Below are 18,838 nucleotides of genomic sequence, written 5' to 3'. Positions count from 1 at the left end.
CCGGTATCTAGAGCCAGTTGCTTATCATGCACAAAGAGGGCCAGCTGTCTCTCGCATAACCGCTGTAACCTAAAACCGTGCTGGTTTCTGCAGATGAGCTTCTCAGAGTCTAGAAAGGTCATTATGTTTGAGCACAAAATATGTTCCATGATACTACAACAAATCGATGTCAGTGAAATTGCAACCCTCACATCCACAATGGCGCCGGATGGAATTGAAATGAAATTTGGCGCCAGTACGATGCCATTAACCAATATTACACGCCACATGAACTTCGGAGCTCTGTTCTTTATTTTCCGTGTGAAGTGTTGTCGATCCATTGAGTGACGCCGCCACGCTCTTACATAATTACAAAGAAAGTTTTTTGGCACATTTGAGCTAAATCTGAGACTTGTGCGTTGTAGCGGGAGGCAATCACTGGATTTCGAAAAAGTGATCCTGCAATTGTGTTCCGCAGTGCGGTTTAACACAGTGCGGCACTGCAAACTTAAGAAAGGTACGTGCACACGGAGCAGGTGGACCATACTGGAGGACGGCAGATGTTCAAAATTCCATTCAAGTTATAGCACTGCAACTGGATTTACGTAGCTCATATAACCAAATACCAAGTTTGGCTTATTACGTACTATGCCCCAACAGAACAAATAGTCCTGTCACAGAAATGCCGTGTATAACACTCCTGTATGCTACTACTATACCATAACCTCAAAGCCTAAGGCAGATCCAATAAAGAAATTATTAACTATATATGACGGTAGTATCTGTTCCCGAAAGAACAGTTACCGTCGATGACCATGCAGCTTTGCTAGAAATGAAATGATAATTAAATTGACACCCTAGCTGCAAGCAGGCGTTGATACACTTCATTGGGGACATGTTGAAAATGTGTGCCCCGACCGAGACTCGAACCCGGGATCTCCTGCTTACATGGCAGACGCTCTATCCATCTGAGCCACCGTGGGCACAGAGGATAGTGCGTCTGCAGGGACTTATCCCTTGCACGCCCCCCGTGAGATCCACATTCCCAACATGTCCACAACACTACATTCGTAGTGCGCCTAATAGATGGGTTCCCGGCCTTTGACCTTCTTGTGCGAACGCACACGCTATGCCCGAACTCGTGCGGGACTTGGTAGATTAATCTGCCACGAGTAGTGAGTATGATGGGCAAACATCTATTAGACGCACTACGAATGTAGTCTTGTGGACATGTTGGGAATGTGGATCTCACGGGGGGCGTGCAAGAGATAAGTCCCTGCAGACGCACTATCCTCTGTGCCCGCGGTGGCTCAGATGGCTAGAGCGTCTGCCATGTAAGCAGAAGATCCCGGGTTCGAGTACCGGTCGGGGCACACATTTTCAACATGTCCCCAATGAAGTGTATCAACGCCTGCTTGCAGCTAGGGTGTCAATTTAATTATCATTTCAAAGAAATTATTCTTATTCTAGTAATTATAGTATGAAGAAGCAGAGCAGTGTTACACTCTGAGAGGAATTTTGATGTGTTGACCGTGTTGTACCTTACGGGTGTGGCTTATCGGAAATGAAAGTCAGAATTACGTAAGTATTTGAACAGTACAAACAATATTTTACCTAGATACACTGTTTAAAGAATAAGGAAAACGGTCGCCAGCCTAATTAGGCAAGAGGATGATTGACATTCTTGTTCAAGAAATTAAGTATGAGTAACCTTAACGGACAAACACAAACTATATTTTGCCACACGCGAGTGCAACGAACCCTGACACCTGCATATGTTCATGGTTAAGATTGGGAGCTAAAAGAGCAGAACAAACTATTTCCGTAAATATAACAGATCACGAAACACACTATTACTTTCAGGGCTTATTCAAACTAGATGGTCTTTATAACATTACTGTTAATATTTACTGCAGAATCATATATTCGATATACGTTAAGTATTATTTTTCAAACACTTTCCTAATTAACATATAATTATAAATGTTGTTCACTGCAAAATTATGAGCTGGTAACAGCGCAAGTCTCTCTCAGTTAAATACTTTACTATTTAAAATTAAAGTTAATTGGAATTCACTAACAGGTTACTTCTCACTGTCTTTTGAATAAAGAAATTATTGTTTTCATAAATAGTGGTAAAGGATAACCTGTGGATCTTATTACACTTAATATGCACTTTCAATACCCGAAAGAAACAAGTGCTGAGCAACCAAATATAACTTTCCACAACTGCAATTTAAGACTTCTGCTACAGTGAGACACAATGTTGACAAATTTACAAGAAACTGACTCACCTTGTAAGATTTACTACAGGCAGCACTATGGTCATTAGCTAAGCAACACTTTATAAGCCTCAGTTTTAAGAGCTTTTAATCACTAAAAGAAACTGCAAATTGTCTTCATTACCACAGTCTTCTACTTTCAAGTAAATGATTAAATAGGTGACTTTGAAACTCCACAAAACTTTAAATTAGACTGTTTCCATCCGTGGGAGGATTTCACAAGACTACATTTACTACCTCCCACAATTTCACTAAATCCACAGTAAATCTGAACACTCCCTTCTTACCAAAGATCAAACAACATTATTTAATGTCCTGAGGCTTTCATTTTTTCCCAGAAACTAGGACACTCGGTAATCATAGTTTAAATGGAGAGGAACCTGTGTGGTGTTGTGATAGGGAAAAAATCAAGGTGGGTACATGAATTCAATTATGTTACCTTATATTTGAGCACACTAACACATCTAATAAGCTGATCCTTCACTGTACATTATTATAGTATTCCGTTACAGTGATTGCGCAATGTGGTGGCAACTGAATGTTGGTAGGTGGATTTGCAGGCAGAATTGCTGGACTCTGTCCGTTCTTGGTGGCGATGGTGGATACCAATTCCAGAATCGTTCCAGCAATTTATCCATCCATCCGAAGCATTGTAAAGTGGCAGAAAAAGCCTCTCTCTGAACCAGCACAATATACAACTTTTAGATGGCAGTGCACAGTTTGGTAGCTCGTCCCCTACTGACTCTTGGTTCCACCTTTTCTACCTAGGCCTACCACAATTTACTCGCGCTACACAGTTCCGTTCCCTAGGGGAACTACCACACCTTTTTACACACAAATAACTAAGAACCCTAAGTGAAGGTCAGCAGTATACATAACAGAGAACAAACATTTTAAATAAACAGAACAATTGCACATATTAGTAGTTCTACACAAAATTACTTAAACAAATTACAAATACATACAGTAAGTTTTTGTCTCCCTCCAGTTGGGACAAAGAATATAAATAACAGATATACTACATTGCATAGAATCCAACCACGACATAAAAATTTTACAAAGAAAGGAGTATACAATTTTGTGTTATCGATTCAGTCAAACAACATTTACAGAAGCTCAATGATGTAACATTAAATACACTCCTGGAAATTGAAATAAGAACACAGTGAATTCATTGTCCCAGGAAGGGGAAACTTTATTGACACATTCCTGGGGTCAGATATATCACATAATCACACTGACAGAACCACAGGCACATAGACACAGGCAACAGAGCATGCACAATGTCGGCACTAGTACAGTGTATATCCACCTTTCGCTGCAATGCAGGCTGCTATTCTCCCATGGAGACGATCGTAGAGATGCTGGATGTAGTCCTGTGGAACGGCTTGCCATGCCATTTCCACCTGGCGCCTCAGTTGGACCAGCGTTCGTGCTCGACGTGCAGACCGCGTGAGACGACGCTTCATCCAGTCCCAAACATGCTCAATGGGGGACAGATCCGGAGATCTTGCTGGCCAGGGTAGTTGACTTACACCTTCTAGAGCACGTTGGGTGGCACGGGATACATGCGGACGTGCATTGTCCTGTTGGAACAGCAAGTTCCCTTGCCGGTCTAGGAATGGTAGAACGATGGGTTCGATGACGGTTTGGATGTACCGTGCACTATTCAGTGTCCCCTCGACGATTACCAGTGGTGTACGGCCAGTGTAGGAGATCGCTCCCCACACCACGATGCCGGGTGTTGGCCCTGTGTGCCTCGGTCGTATGCAGTCCTGATTGTGGCGCTCACCTGCACGGCGCCAAACACGCATACGACCATCATTGGCACCAAGGCAGAAGCGACTCTCATCGCTGAAGACGACACGTCTCCATTCGTCCCTCCATTCACGCCTGTCGCGACACCACTGGAGGCGGGCTGCACGATGTTGGGGCGTGAGCGGAAGACGGCCTAACGGTGTGTGGGACCGTAGCCCAGCTTCATGGAGACGGTTGCGAATGGTCCTCGCCGATACCCCAGGAGCAACAGTGTCCCTAATTTGCTGGGAAGTGGCGGTGCGGTCCCCTACGGCACTGCGTAGGATCCTACGGTCTTGGCGTGCATCCGTGCGTCGCTGCGGTCCGGTCCCAGGTCGACGGGCACATGCACCTTCCGCCGACCACTGGCGACAACATCGATGTACTGTGGAGACCTCACGCCCCACGTGTTGAGCAATTCGGCGGTACGTCCACCCGGCCTCCCGCATGCCCACTATACGCCCTCGCTTAAAGTCCGTCAACTGCACATACGGTTCACGTCCACGCTGTCGCGGCATGCTACCAGTGTTAAAGACTGCGATGGAGCTCCGTATGCCACGGCAAACTGGCTGACACTGACGGTGGCGGTGCACAAATGCTGCGCAGCTAGTGCCATTCGACGGCCAACACCGCGGTTCCTGGTGTGTCCGCTGTGCCGTGCGTGTGATCATTGCTTGTACAGCCCTCTCGCAGTGTCCGGAGCAAGTATGGTGGGTCTGACACACCGGTGTCAATGTGTTCTTTTTTCCATTTCCAGGAGTGTAAAACATAAGGCAAAATAAATCAGTAGAGCATTAGAGCTATGGTGTTACAAAGTCATCCCGATTTAGGTTCGTTGTGATTTCCCTATAGTGCGTTTAAAACTAGTTGCTACTTTTGACGTTTGGCTCAGCGGCGGAGACTTGACGCCGTTGGCCGGGTAACGCCAATTGCCGGCCGGCTTCCCCTACCAGTCCGCCAGCAGTTTGGTTGCTAAAGCTCCTCTGTTGCCACGCCCTGGGTAAACAGTACGACGTGGTGTCGCGCATCAGAGGTAGCTGCGTTCGTCAGCTCTTGTTGTTAAGTGATATTTTCTGGCGTTGAAGTGTTCTACAGTCGTCAAGTATTGTGAACGAGTGTCTCATGTTGGCGCTGATTTAACATTAACAACGCAGTATGTCTGCAAACAGAAGATTCACAATAAAAGAGGACGTTCAGGAACACATTCACTGGCTGTGAAAACAATGGTTCAAATGGTTCTGAGAACTATGGGACTTAACTTCTGACGTCATCAGTCCCTTAGACTTCAAACTATCTATCCTAAGCACATCACAAATATCCATGCCCGAGTTAGGATTCGAACCTGCGACCGTTGCGGTCGCGCGGTTCCAGACTGTAGCGCCTAGAACCGCTCGGCCACCAAGGCAGGCTGTGAAAACGATGTTCTGCTGCAAAATATTACTCCGAATTCGACAATACTGGACATAGCGCTTTGCCACTGTGTTGTGATGGATAAAGCTACAACGACGAAAGCAGATATTTCGTTCTAGGTTCAAAGAAATGTTCCACTGGATAATGTTGAACGTAGGCGAAGTTAATGGAATTTGAAATAGTGTACAAGCCAAAAACCCCACGGTTCGAAATCGACAAACTAGCAGACGCTAAACAATATAGTTTAATCAGCCTCAGTCCGTATCACGCTAATTTAAATGCGACTTATAATACGCTCGGTGAAGTTAAAATGCTGGAGGAAGAAGCCATTGGAAATGTTACACTACAGGACAAATGGTTCAGATGTCTCTGAGCACTATGGGACTTAACATCTGATGTCATCAGTCCCCTAGAACTTAGAATTACTTAAACCTAACTAAGTACATCACACACATCCATACCCGAGGCAGGATTCGAACCTGCTACCGTAGCAGTCTCGCGGTTCCAGACTCAAGAGCCTAGAACCACTCCGTCGCAGCGGCCGGCTCATTACAGAACAGGTCTGCAGTTGTCAGTCATACCAAGAATGTAGTAATGTAGTTGCGGATAGGTGAATCCACAAAGTGCTATGACGAGTTTTGAGTAATAAGTAACTTCTCTTTTTGCCATGTTAAGATCTGTTTCTTTTGTCAGAACACAGCATAATTCACAAATATTCATCCCACTAACATTATAATGCTGTTGAAACTGCGACAGAACCATGAAATAGTGTGTTATTAAACTAGCAACTGAGGGCAATCAGGTCAACAGTTTATGAAACAGCCCTTTCTGAGAATTAAATTAACACGTAACTTCTTCATTTTTAAAGTCACAAACCCCATAGCAATTCTCGTTTCACCAGCTATCAATGGTCCTTATGAATTACATTAATGCATTGAATGAAATTGTAGTTGCTTCATTAACACGGTGGATATGAACGTTTCGCGTATTAATCATATATAAAAATACTCTGCAGTTTGTGTGCTATCATTAGCCAAAATCTCGTTTCGAAAGGTCGAACGGTTTATGAGATACGTGGGATTTATGACTATTTCTTTCTGGCGTTTTCGCTGGCGCGCTTTCGTGACGGAGTGGTTTACATACATTGCATTTCATCGAGACTGCAGACAGATCCCTCCAAGTTTGTAGAATAATTCACTATGTTTTCTACATTTCATACGAAACAATATATATGAAGTAACATGTACGAAACGCAAATGCATAGCGGCCCTTGTTTTTTACTGCAAACTTGAACAATTTCTGGCAGTAGTTTACCTAATATCAGAATAACTACGAGAATTAACGAAATGCTTTTGTAGTTTTAGCTTGACGATGTCCACTATGGACAAACGCTAGTTACTTGGTTCAAATGGCTCTGAGCACTATGGGACTTAACATCTGTGGTCATCAGTCCTCTAGAACTTAGAACCACTTAAACCTAACTAACCTAAGGACATCACACACATCCATGCCCGAGGCAGGATTCGAACCTGCGACCGTAGCATTTACGCGGTTCCAGACTGAAGCGCCTAGAAGCGCACGGCCACACCGGCCGGCCAACGCTAGTTACTGTTATTCTGAAGAAGGGTTGGTTATCCAGAATGAAACCTAGGTAAATTCTAGGTAAACGGTGTAACTGAGGCTGTTAATTATTAATATTAAAATTAAAAATATACCTTTTCAAAAAAGCAGGTAAAAATTCACTTGACGGCTTCCTGAGAGACAAACTCCACTCATTCCGAATTAATAATAAAAGTGTACACCTGTTGTGGCTTAAAATCAAAGAAATAGTATAGGTAGCAACTAGGAGATTTATACCAAATCAATTAACAAACGACGAAGCTGATCCTTCTTGGTACACAGGACGCGTTAGAACACTGTTGCAGAAACAGCGAATCAAAGATGCCAAATTTAAACAGGCGCAGAATCCCCAAGTTTGGCGATCTTTTACAGAAGCTCGAAATTTAGCGCGGACTTCAATGCGAGATGCTTATAACAGTTTCCACAATGAAACTTTGTCTCGAAACCTGACAGAAAATCCAAAGAGATTATGGTCGTATGTGAAGTATGTTAGCGGCAAGAAACAATCAATGCCTTCTATGCGCGATAACAATGGGAATAATGTCGAAGACAGTGCTGCCAAAGCAGAGTTACTAAACGCAGCCTTTCTAAATGCCTTCAGAAAAGATGAAGTAAATATTCCAGATCTCGAATCAAGAACAGCTGCCAACATGAGTAACGTAGAAGTTAACATCCTCAGAGTAATGAAGCAACTCAAATCACTTAATAAAAGCAAGTCTTCTGGTCCTGACTGTATACCAATTAGGTTCCTTTAGGAATATTCTGATGCATTAGCTCCATACTTAACAATCATATACAACTGTGCGCTCGACGAAAGATCTGTACGCTAAGACTGGAAAGTTGCACAGGTCACACCAATATTCAAGAATGGTGCTAGGAGCAATCCACTAAATTACAGGCCCATATCGTTAACGTCGATATGAAGCAGGATTTTGGAACATATATTGTGTTCATACATGAATTACCTGGAAAAAAACTTTCTTTTGACACACAGTCAACATGGATTCAGAAACCATCGTTCCTCTGAAACATAACTAGCTCTTTATTCACATGAAATGTTGAGTGCTATTGACAAGGGATCTCAGATCGATTCCGTATTTCTGTAAATCCGGAAGGCTTTTGACACTGTACCACACAAGCGGGTCGTAGTGAAATTGCGTGCATATGGAATATCGTCTCAATTATGTGACTGGATTTGTGTTTCCCAGTCAGAGAGGTCACAGTTCGTAATAATTGACTCAAAGTCGTCGAGTAAACCAAAAGTGATTTCTGGCGTTTCCCAACATAGTGTTATAGGCCCTTTGCTTTTCCTTATATATACAGTATAACTATTTGGGAGACAATCTGAGCAGCCGCCTTCGGTTGTTTTCAGATTACGCTGTCGTTTATCGACTAATAAAGTCATCAGAAGATCAAAAAACAATGCAAAACGATTTAGAAAAGATATCTGAATGGTGCGAAAAGTTGCAGTTGACCCTTAATAACGAAAAGTGTGAGGTCATTAACATGAGTGCTAAAAGGAACTCGTTAAACTTCGGTTACACGATAAATCAGTCTGATCTAAATACCGTAGATTCACCTAAATAGCTTGGAATTACAATTACGAACAATTTAAATTGGAAGGAACACATAGAAAATGTTGTGGGGGAAGCCTAACCAAAGACTGCGTTTAATTGGCAGGACGAATGGTTCAAATGGCTCTGAGCACTATGGGACTCAACTGCTGTGGTCATAAGTCCCCTAGAACTTAGAACTACTTAAACCTAACTAACCTAAGGACAGCACACAACACCCACCCATCACGAGGCAGAGAAAATCCCTGACCCCGCCGGGAATCGAACCCGGGAACCCGGGCGTGGGAAGCGAGAACGCTACCGCACGACCACGAGATGCGGGCAACTGGCAGGACACTTAGAAAATGTAACAAACCTACTAAGGAGACTGCCTACACTACGCTTGTCCGTCCTCTTTTAGAATACTGCTATGCGGTGTGGGATCCTTACCAGATAGGACTGACGGAGTATATCGAAAAAGTTCAAAGAAAGGCAGCACGTTTTGTATTATCGCGAAACATGGGAGAGAGCGTCACAGAAATGATACAGGATTTGGGATGCACATCATTAAAAGAAAGGCGTTTTTGGTTGCGACGGAATCTTCTCACGAAATTCCAATCACCAACTTTCTCCTCCGAATGCGAAAATATTTTGTTGACACCGACCTACATAGGGCGGAAGGATCACCACGATAAAATAAGGGAAATCAGAGCTCGTACGGAAAGAGATAAGTGTTTATTGTTTCCGCGCGCTATACGAGATTGGAAAAATAGAAATTGTGAAGGTGGTTCGATGAACCCTCTGCCAGGCACTAAAATGTGGTTTGTAGAGCATCAGTGTAGATGTAGATTTTTCTTAATTTTCTAACGGTGTAGAGCAAGAACCTCAAGGTATTAATGCTGAGTAATAGTTGGGCCTCCAGGAAGCCAGCGAAGCCACACAACTCCATGAATATCGAGAAAAACAGTTACCATTGCTTTCAATCTTGATTTGCTCTTTCTAGCTATTTGGACTCGGTGAAGTGAGTGACAAATCAAAATTCGTCACATGTTGTCATTCGTTTCAAGAAATTAGGATCACATTCTGTGGTATTCAAAATGTCATTTTCGATATCTTCTTTTAGCTCGGGTCTGAGAATTTTCGGCACCAGCTTGAACACACTTCTCTCATGAGTGTAAATTTTGCCTGACGCATCCTTTGTCAATTCCTACAGTTTCAGCAGTCGATCGAAAACTCATCCGGCAGACAGATCTTATCACATTGTCTCCTGTCCCGATATTTTCATTCGTTTTTTATGTAAAAGGCATCCCTGTGTTAGTCATCTTCATCGGTCTCTCAGCCGCCTCGCAAACGGAAGAACCAGTCAAAACCTGGCGTACGTGATTAAACGTCTTCGCCGTAAACTTCTTATAGTTACTGAGCAGATTTTCCTAATTTCTCTGTTATTCCGGCAAAACAAAATAACAGCTCTACACGAGCGTTGGCCTTGCCTACACTGATTTGTGTACAGACCCTAGAGAGGCCGCATTCGACTGAAGAGGCTCCAAGCTTTACACCTATTGGACGTTTGTCTTTGGCGCATGTGTACTTACTATGTGACAGCATCAGTCCCGTTAGTTTATAGTCACCACATCTCGTATATGTAGCCGAATTTCTCTAGCTTCATTAGTTGATGGAGCAGGAAAGCGCAACCCACGTACGGTGCATGGCTCTGGGTACCTTCCACCAGTACTAGTTATTCCGAGTATGTATGTAGATGTAGATACCTGTAAGTACATGGCAGACAGCACGTTTCTCGGCTAGCTCCCCGTCATTGCATTGGTGTAGTCTGCCTCGTGTGCAAAACAGACACACACACACACACACACACACACACACACACACCTCTGCTCTCAAGCACGTAGCAACAGTATATACACACACACACACACACACACACACACACACACACCACTGTATCGACCGCTGCCGACTCGGGAACGCCGTAGCGCCGCACACACAGTTGCAGGCACCCTCCTCCACTCTCTGCAAGTTGAGCCACCGCGTGCCGCGTCGTGGAGCTTGTGTCTACCACGGCGGGGGAGCGAGGCTTCCGCATGTGTCACGCGTTACTCGATGCTCGCATTCCTCGCGAATCGCTCGTCCAGGGGCCGTCGGGAATGCCAGCCCCACATTCCCCCACCCGATTCAGACGGCGCCGCGGCATCTGCGATGGAGACCGCTTGTAGGAATCTCGCGTGGCGTCTGGAGGCGGGAAGAAACCTATCCCGCAGTGGCCCTCACACACTCAGTGCTACTGACACCGTAATATTGTGTCACTGTACAGGCTGAAGAAAAACTAGCTCACACGGGCTTCCCAGCACAATTCCTCACATATTGACGATACAGAAATATATCTCTCAAAATTTGTTTCACCACATATTTCTGGCAGTAAATGGTCGTCATGGTCATCACATGTACGGTAACTACACTCCTGGAAATGGAAAAAAGAACACATTGACACCGGTGTGTCAGACCCACCATACTTGCTCCGGACACTGCGAGAGGGCTGTACAAGCAATGATCACACGCACGGCACAGCGGACACACCAGGAACCGCGGTGTTGGCCGTCGAATGGCGCTAGCTGCGCAGCATTTGTGCACCGCCGCCGTCAGTGTCAGCCAGTTTGCCGTGGCATACGGAGCTCCATCGCAGTCTTTAACACTGGTAGCATGCCGCGACAGCGTGGACGTGAACCGTATGTGCAGTTGACGGACTTTGAGCGAGGCCGTATAGTGGGCATGCGGGAGGCCGGGTGGACGTACCGCCGAATTGCTCAACACGTGGGGCGTGAGGTCTCCACAGTACATCGATGTTGTCGCCAGTGGTCGGCGGAAGGTGCACGTGCCCGTCGACCTGGGACCGGACCGCAGCGACGCACGGATGCACGCCAAGACCGTAGGATCCTACGCAGTGCCGTAGGGGACCGCACCGCCACTTCCCAGTAAATTAGGGACACTGTTGCTCCTGGGGTATCGGCGAGGACCATTCGCAACCATCTCCATGAAGCTGGGCTACGGTCCCGCACACCGTTAGGCCGTCTTCCGCTCACGCCCCAACATCGTGCAGCCCGCCTCCAGTGGTGTCGCGACAGGCGTGAATGGAGGGACGAATGGAGACGTGTCGTCTTCAGCGATGAGAGTCGCTTCTGCCTTGGTGCCAATGATGGTCGTATGCGTGTTTGGCGCCGTGCAGGTGAGCGCCACAATCAGGACTGCATACGACCGAGGCACACAGGGCCAACACCCGGCATCATGGTGTGGGGAGCGATCTCCTACACTGGCCGTACACCACTGGTGATCGTCGAGGGGACACTGAATAGTGCACGGTACATCCAAACCGTTATCGAACCCATCGTTCTACCATTCCTAGACCGGCAAGGGAACTTGCTGTTCCAACAGGACAATGCACGTCCGCATGTATCCCGTGCCACCCAACGTGCTCTAGAAGGTGTAAGCCAACTACCCTGGCCAGCAAGATCTCCGGATCTGTCCCCAATTGAACATGTTTGGGACTGGATGAAGCGTCGTCTCACGCGGTCTGCACGTCCAGCACGAAAGCTGGTCCAACTGAGGCGCCAGGTGGAAATGGCATGGCAAGCCGTTCCACAGGACTACATCCAGCATCTCTACGATCGTCTCCATGGGAGAATAGCAGCCTGCATTGCAGCGAAAGGTGGATATACACTGTACTAGTGCCGACATTGTGCATGCTCTGTTGCCTGTGTCTATGTGCCTGTGGTTCTGTCAGTGTGATCATGTGATGTATCTGACCCCAGGAATGTGTCAATAAAGTTTCCCCTTCCTGGGACAATGAATTCACGGTGTTCTTATTTCAATTTCCAAGAGTGTATATCTGTCACCACGTCGAACTAGTGCTGTGCGTTTGGTGCAGTGGGTAGTGTTACATCAGGCACAGACGTCCCCTGCCAGGCAGACTACACTCCAGACGCCCCTGTGTACCATATAATATACACAAGCACTTGCAGGCGCAACCAAAAGGAAAACAGTTCTTCAAAACAAACAGAACTTGCTACAGACTAATGTGAACCTTTTTCTGCAGAGGTCACCTCACAGATACAGGGAAAGTTGGAGTACTCCGCCGGCCTCCACCGGCTTTATAAGACCAGCGCAGCAGCAGTACAGCAAGTTCCTTGTCCAGCTAGGATCAGCTCCGAAGGACCTCACTGATGCTCTATATGAATGGTCGTCTACAAGTTGTTTGTTGTGTGTGTATGTTCGAGAAGAGTAGTTGAGTTTCAATAAACGACATTATACTGAGTGTTCTACAATACTGAGTATTCTTCAGGTAGCGTTTCACGTTAGTAGGCAGGACGTCGTGGGTTCGAGGGGTACATTACTAAATGTTGTCCGCGTCGTACGATATCTGGCGTGTTAATCGTAATACAGCGATTACAGTGGTGAGCCGTGCGTGGCTCATGTTAGTGGCATCTCTTATTTAACGCCCTGTTTTATACCGTACTGCCGCCTCCTTACGTTAATTTTCTATTACTGAGTTGCTGCCTTGCCTGCCCGCCAGTGACAGAAGTGGTGCTTATCGATATAGGCCCAGCCGTATTACCTTTGCAAGACTGCTATTACTTCCTCATCGTCGTGTGTCGTTCAAAGGGAGTTGGAACGCGCCAGCAGTGCCGTCCGGACCTCGCAGTCCGACAGTAGGGACGCTGCAGAAGGCCGAAATTCTAAACCTAGCTCTCAAAAACTCGTTTATGATAGAGGACTGCAGCACCATTCCACCTTACAGTCATCGAACAAACGAAAGGATGGCTGACATAGTGTTTAGTGTATATGGGACTGAAAAACAGTTAAGATCCTTAGAGCTGGCCGAAGTGGCCGTGCGGTTCTAGGCGCTGCAGTCTGGAACCGCGAGGCCTCTACGGTCGCAGGTTCGAATCCTGCCTCGGGCATGGATGTCCTTAGGTTAGTTAGGCTTAACTTAGTTCTAGGGGACTAATGACCTCAGAAGTAGAGTCCCATAGTGCTCAGAGCCATTTGAAACATTTTTTTAAGATACTTAGACGGCAGAAAGGCATCTGGCCCAGACAGTATCCCCGTAAGATTTTATGTTGACTATGTTAGATATATAGCACCATTCTTATCCGTCATCTGTCGGAGATCATTGGAACGGCGGAAAGTTCCACGGGATCGGAAGAAGGCCCAGGTCATAGCAATCTGTAAAAAGGGGAGAAAATCGGATGCACATAAGTACCGGTCAATATCACTGATATCGATTTGTTGTAGAATCATGGAACGTATTTTGTGTTCGGACATAATAAACTTCCTAGATTCTGACAAGCCCATCTGCAGAAACCAGCTCGGTTTTAGGAAACAGCGGCCATGCGAGACACAGCTCGCCCTCTTTGTGCATGATATACAACAGGCTCTAGATACCGACTCCCAGGTCGACGCCATATTTCTCGACTTTCGAAAGGCGTTCGACTCAGTTCCGCACTGTCGCTTGGTACAAAAAGTGCGCGCTTACGGTCTGTCCAATGACATATGCGGTTGGTTTGAAACTTTTCTAACAGGCAGGGAGCAGTACGTCGTCCTGGGCGGGGTAAGTTCAACAGTAACAAGAGTAACTTCAGGTGTGCCCCAGGGCACCGTAATAGGTCCTCTGCTTTTTACGCTTTACGTAAACGATCTCGTTGATGGTTCAAAAATGGCCTTGAGCAGTATGGGACTTAACTGTTGAGGTCATCAGTCCCCTAGAACTTAGAACTACTTAAACCTAACTAACGTAAGGACATGACACACATCCATGCCCGAGGCAGGATTCGAACCTGCGACCATAGGGGTCTCGCGGTTCCAGACTGTAGAGCCTAGAACCACTCGACCACTCGACCACCCCGGCTGGCCTGGTTGATGGTATTGACAGCGGCCTTAGACTGTTTGCTGTAGTCTACAGGACTGGCAGTTATCTCTCAATATTAGTAAGTGTAACCTACTGGGTATAACAAGGCCAAAATCCCCATTCATGTATGAGTACAAAATAAATGATCAGTCTTTGGAAGCGGTAACATCCCTCAAGTATCTGGGTGTGACCATTCGAAATGATCTCAAATGGAATGATCAGATTACACAAGTAACGGTTAAGGCTAACTATAGATTGCGGTTTATTGGTAGAATCCTGAAGCGATGCAGTCCTTCAACAAATTAAATAGCTTACAATACGTTAGTTCGTCCAGTCTTAGCGTATTGTTCATCTGTATGGGACCCTTACCAGTTGAGTCTGATTCAAGAGATTGAGAAGGTCCAAAGAAGAGCGGCAAGATTCGTGACTGGTACATTTAGCCACCTCAAGAGCGTTACAGATCTCATAGAAAGTTTGAAGCGGGACACGGATGGGCTGCTCATTTAATTCCGAAATCCAACCTTCACGGAGGATGTAGAGCATATATTACTACCACCAACTTTCAAATGGTGTAATGGTCATCATTCAAAGATAAGGGAAATAAGAACTCGTACTGAGGCATTCAGACTGTAGTTTTTCCCTCGCGCGATCCGCGAGTGGAACAGAGGGTAGTGGGGATATGACTTTGGCGCGAATTGTGCCTCCGCCACACACCGCTTGGTGGCTAGCGGAGTATATATGTAGATGTAGATGTAGAAGTTCGGTCAGGTTGGAGCGACAGTAAGTTTCAGATAGCCATGACTCGCCCGACCGTTGAAGGCACACATGGCTTCAGTGGGGACGGCCTCCGTTGATCGTCGGTTGGTCGTCTTACCGGACGACGTGCATTTCCTCGCCGATGGCTTAGGGGTCGGCGGTGTGTGTCTCAACTCGTGGTTCGTCGTTGTGATCGCACAGTCACTGCTTTAGCATTGGTCGCGTTCTTCATCCAAGTCATTGTGAATTTGTGTGTAGCCTCTAATGTCGACTGCCTAGTTATTTTAGTGCTGACTCCTTGCTGATGCGTAGCAGTTGGTCGGTTGGCGCAGTCGCGTCGTAGCACCAGTGGGACATGCAGCGCCAGAGGTGTGGATAGCCATCACCCGCCGGTAATAGCCGACACACATGATTTGAGTGGGGGACGACTTTGGTTGATCGTAGGCCCTTATCACGACTAGGACGCAAACTGATTTTCACCACTGCATCTACTAGATTCCAAACCTGATTTCTATGTATCCCTCCCCAGTGGTCCGATCGACTACTGCCAGCTATTTTTCTTGTTTTTCTTGCCGTGTTCAAACCCATTACATTTCGTCAGGGTCTTATGTCTCCAGTACGGTGAGCAACGTGCTTTCCAAAGAATTTCTAAACTCGTTTATCATTTGCACGTATTATCACCATCTTGTTGTTGTTGTGGTCTTCAGTCCTGAGACTGGTTTGATGCAGCTCTCCATGCTACTCTATCCTGTGCAAGCTTCTTCATCTCCCAGTACCTACTGCAACCTACATCCTTCTGAATCTGCTTAGTGTATTCATCTCTTGGTCTCCCCCTACGATATTTACCCTCCACGCTGCCCTCCAATGCTAAATTGGTGATCCCTTGATGCCTCAGAACATGTCCTACCAACCGATCCCTTCTTCTAGTCAAGTTGTGCCACAAACTACTATTCTCCCCACTTCTAATCAGTACCTCCTCATTAGTTACAAGACCTACCCATCTAATCTTCAGCATTCTTCTGTAGCACCACATTTCGAAAGCTTCTATTCTCTTCTTGTCCAAACTATTTACCGTCCATGTTTCACTTCCATACATGGCTACACTCCATACAAATACTTTCAGAAATGACTTCCTGACACTTAAATCTATACTCGATGTTCACAAATTTCTCTTCTTCAGAAACGCTTTCCTTGCCATTGCCAGTCTACATTTTATATCCTCTCTACTTCGACCATCATCAGTTATTTTGCTCCCCAAATAGCAAAACTCCTTTACTACTTTAAGTGTCTCATTTCCTAATCTAATACCCTCAACATCACCCGACTTAATTCGACTACATTCCATTATTCTCGTTTTGTTTTTGTTGATGTTCATCTTATATCCTCCCTTCGAGACACCATCCATTCCGTTCAACTGCTCTTCCAAGTCCTTTGCTGTCTCTGACAGAATTACAATGTCATCGGTGAACCTCAAAGTTTTTATTTCTTCTCCATGGATTTTAATACCTACCCCGAATTTTTCTTTTGTTTCCTTTACTGCTTGCTCAATATACAGATTGAATAACATCGGGGAGAGGCTACAACCCTGTCTTACTCCCTTCCCAACCACTGCTTCCCTTTCATGTCCCTCGACTCTTATAACTGCCATCTGGTTTCTGTACAAATTGTAAATAGCCTTTCGCTCCCTGTATTTTACTCCTGCCACCTTTAGAATTTGAAAGAGAGAATTCCAGTCAACATTGTCACCATGCGACCACTAATTATGTCTCTCAACACTGAGTCTGATAAACGCATGATGTTTAGTATATCCAAGCATTGCTATTATTACTATTATTATTATTATAATAGATGGAAATGTGGGAACATGGTGCCCATTACCGTCATGGAAAGAATATTATTCGCGAAGTCGGGATGGATCATGTGGCACAAAAGCTGTATGAGAGGTAATGCGCGTCTGCTGGAAGAGCGCACTGTGACTAATGACGCGTTTCTACTGTGTGCGCTGCTCGCCAGGCAGGGGTTTGTTGCTCGCGAGGTACCGCGCCTGTGACAGGCTCCTGGTACGTTTGTACACATATCGTATTTTCTTCTTGCGTTATTGCAAAACAGTATGATAGACGTATATTATGTACAAACTGTGAACACACGGATAAGGTTCTGGTTCTTCATGCATCCCATGACCGGGCTGGTCTTGCGCTCATGGATACGCTGGTAGATACACTGGTCGACGTCATCAGGTAATAATGTGTTCCATCGTCTGGAGCTTCGCCTTCGGGAGACAGGTTCTCACCTTCCACCATCGCGTGACACAGGTCGTCCACGGACCCGCCGTACTCCAGCTATTGTTGAAGCTATTCTGGAGGTCGTCCAGCAAGAAACCCAAGCGACTTACACGTAGCGTAGCAAAGCAGCTGCGTATCTCGCTACAAACTGTCGTTCTCGTGCAACAAGGGCATGGTCTGCAACTCTATTATTTAACGTAACACCTGCATCTTGCAGCCTGCCAACTGCGGCTGCAATACTGTGAATGGTTCCAAAAACAACAGAAAGCCAACGACGGCTTCATAGATACTGTAACACACTCGGATGAAGCAGCGTCCACTCGTGACTGTGTCTTCAACACGCACAGTGCCCGTCATTGGTGCGACGTTAACCTGCGACCTTGGATATCAAGTTCGCCTTGGCACCAACGTCTAGAGCAGGGCATTGGGAGACAGGAGTTTGGGTCTCCACTTGTTGCCTCGCCGACTGACTTCATGAATGTATCCCGCTTTCCTCTCAAACTGTTTGCCTGACGCACTGAAAGAGGTTCCACTTTATGTTCAAATGGCTCAGAGCAGTATTGGACTCAACATCTGAGGTCATCAGCCCCTAGAACAGAACTCCTTAAACCTAACTGGTCGTGCGGTAGCGTTCTCGCTTCCCACGCCCGGGTTCCCGGGTTCGATTCCCGGCGGGGTCAGGCATTTTCTCTGTTTAAGTAGTTGTAAGTTCTAGGGGACTGATGACCATAGATGTTCAGTCCCATAGTGCTCAGAGCCATTTGAACCATTTGAAACCTAACTAACCTAAGGACATCACACACATCCATGGCCGAGGCAGGATTCTAACATGCGACCGTAGCGGTCGTGCGGTTCGAGACTGAAGCACCTACAACCGCTCGGCCACTCCGGTTGGCTCCACTTTATGTTCGATTGAGGTTATTGTTCCAAATGATGTTACTCGTCAACACTTTGCAACTGATGTACGAACGGTATATAGACAGATTGTTTCCAGAGAAACGGCTCGCACGGCCAGTTCGAGTTGTATGGGCTCGGTATTTACCTAACCCACATCCCCTGGATTTCTTCTCGTGGGTTCTCCTCCACTCCGTCGACAGATGTGGAAGAACTCCTAGCTCGTGTTCATGCTACTCTTATATCTACGGGTGCAGCCTCGTTGCGAAGAACCCAGAGCTGTATGATCCAGTTGGTCGCGCAGTGTTCGGACGGGCAGTGGAGTCGCTTTGAGCTTCTGCTCTGCGTACA

The 18,838-nt window shown here is 46.1% G+C and overlaps 2 non-coding genes across 2 annotated transcripts; one reads left to right on the top strand and one right to left on the bottom strand.

Moving 5' to 3' along the window:
• Positions 1-888: 888 nt before the first annotated feature.
• On the bottom strand, positions 889-963 carry Trnat-ugu (transfer RNA threonine (anticodon UGU)). Its single transcript has one exon. It is a non-coding gene; the product is annotated as a tRNA-Thr (tRNA).
• A 314-nt stretch (positions 964-1,277) lies between these two features.
• Trnat-ugu (transfer RNA threonine (anticodon UGU)) lies at positions 1,278-1,352 on the top strand. The gene has a single exon. It is a non-coding gene; the product is annotated as a tRNA-Thr (tRNA).
• The last annotated feature ends 17,486 nt before the right edge of the window (positions 1,353-18,838 follow it).

Source organism: Schistocerca cancellata, chromosome 10 (genome assembly GCF_023864275.1).
Source record: "Schistocerca cancellata isolate TAMUIC-IGC-003103 chromosome 10, iqSchCanc2.1, whole genome shotgun sequence".
Lineage (NCBI taxonomy): Eukaryota > Metazoa > Arthropoda > Insecta > Orthoptera > Acrididae > Schistocerca > Schistocerca cancellata.
Note: the sequence above shows the minus strand (reverse complement) of the source record. Positions and strands in the feature narration are given on the sequence as shown.